Genomic DNA, 2277 nt, shown 5'->3' on the forward strand with positions numbered 1-2277 from the left:
ACACATCATCATGTAAGCCACACAGTTAAAGATAAGGTTAAGTCTGAACTTCAGACTGGAAGGGGTTTTGGATATCATCTAATTAGATGTCCTGATTTTATAGTTGAGGAGAGTGAATCAACAGTCACTTAGCTAGTCAGTCGTGTAGGCATGACTAGAATTGAAATCTTCTGAATATCCATCAACAGTTTTGGGGCAGGTTCCTCTTTCTACCATATACAACAGGGATGTTGCTTGTGAATCAAAAGTCACTGGTTGTCAAGCATTTTTGAAGATATGGTGAGAAATATATTTCACATCATTCATTATTATCACATACACGAGAAACAAAAATTTCTTGAAACAATACTTACTACATATGATACACCCAGGTTCTCTATTCCTTTCTAGTATATGTTACCGTATTTCTTTTTTAATGGTAATCAAGACCAAATAAAATAATAATTTCACTATTTGCTAAGAGACTATGACTTTTTTTTTTTTTTTTTTTTTTTTTTGAGACAGGGTCTTGCTCTGTCACCCAAGCTGGAATCCAATGGCATGATCATAGCTCATTGCAACCTCAAGCTCCTGGGATCAATCGACCCAACAGCCTCAACCTCCCAAGTACCTGGGACTACAGGAGCATACCACCATGCCCAGCTAATTGCTTTCTTTTTTGTTAAGACAAGATCTTGCTCTGTTGACCAAGCTGGTCTCTAACTCCTGGCCTTATGCAGTCCTCCAAAATCACTGGGATTACACGTATGAGCCACTGCACCTGGCTATACATTTTGAAACAATAACTGTAGTCTAATTTTCTTATTTTGTTGTCTTCAAAGAGACATAAAGAACTTTAATTATGACTTCAGGAAATTATGCCAACAACCCAAGAGGCAACAGAACAGGGTATGTGTCCTTCAGACAGAGGAAGACCCTGAGCGAAGGTGACCAGTGCCGATTTTACTTATTATGCATGAATTTCTCATATCAATTCACCCCAAATTGCTTGTTCATATAGCACTCCACCCAGTCAGGAAGAGGATGATCTAGAGAAGAAGTGTTATTTCCACATAACTTCTTCCACCTTCCTGATTTCCATTTCCAATTGTGTTTTGCCGAGTGGTTGGAAAATCGGAGTACCTTTCCTGTAATTTCTTTTCACAAGTAAATTGCTTTTCCCACATTTTGCTGGATAATTCCATTTTAATAATCTTCAAATACATGCCCATGTCTTTCCTCTAGTCCAGTGCCCCATTCCATGGACCATGGGCAATCCATTCTTCTATTCAATACCCCTCTCTAAATAGAAGATAGGAATCCCCGTGGAATACTTACAAGTCTTTTGACTCTTTTGTAGTCACATGCTTCCTCTGTACCCCACCCTACTCCCCATCCCTCCTCCCACACACTCTCATTCTCTCTCTGGTTCTCATTCTATCTGTCTGTCTCACAAACTAACACATACTGGTAGGGATACAGGCCAATCTGGGGATAGGATGTACGAGTTGACTGGGTTCCTTGGGTAATATTGATATGTGCACTACTCCCACTGCTGGACCCCACTATCTGTCATTATCACTGTGCGTACACATATAGGCACCTGCAACCACCACTACTGAGTCTGGGGATCAAGTGATTTTTACATGGCTAGTTCTTTCTGTTGGCTAGTTCTGTGATTCTGTTTGCTTGTTTTCAACCAAATTTCAAGCAAAAGCCTAATACAGACGTGAGAGAGAAGAAGCCCTTCTGGTTTAGGGGAATATTGAATGTACACACTGCCTTTGCTTCTCAGCTGTCTTCTACCTTCTACCACTACAAGGCAGGCTTAGCTCCTTGGAGTAGTTTAAAAACCTGAGGTCTCTCCTAGTGCTCTCAGACGTTACCAGAAAAATACAATATTCTGGTCATCTGAAATGAGAATGAAAAGGAAAGAATACAGGGAAGAGAAATAGAGGGAAATAAATTCCTTACAATTTGCGTTAGATAACACCCGAAAGAGTTAAGAACAAAGCTGTGCTGAAGTCTTCGGCAGAGATGTTATGAGCTGTGTTGTTTGCATTCATCCTTGTCTCAGTTTGTTTTTGGTAGCAGCCACACAAGGGATCAAAGGGTCTTCAAAAAGAACACTTTATTATGACAAGTATCACTCACACTTAAGCCATCTCCACATTCCTGAAGCATGCATAGACCCACAAAAAGTACAAAATAAATTAAGTTAAAAGTAAGAAACATACATTGGGCCACAGTCCCCCATGGCAAGCATGGCATCCTTTTCTTTTTAGCTAAAATCATTTT

Source organism: Papio anubis, chromosome 15 (genome assembly GCF_008728515.1).
Source record: "Papio anubis isolate 15944 chromosome 15, Panubis1.0, whole genome shotgun sequence".
In the NCBI taxonomy this organism is placed as follows: Eukaryota; Metazoa; Chordata; class Mammalia; order Primates; family Cercopithecidae; genus Papio; species Papio anubis.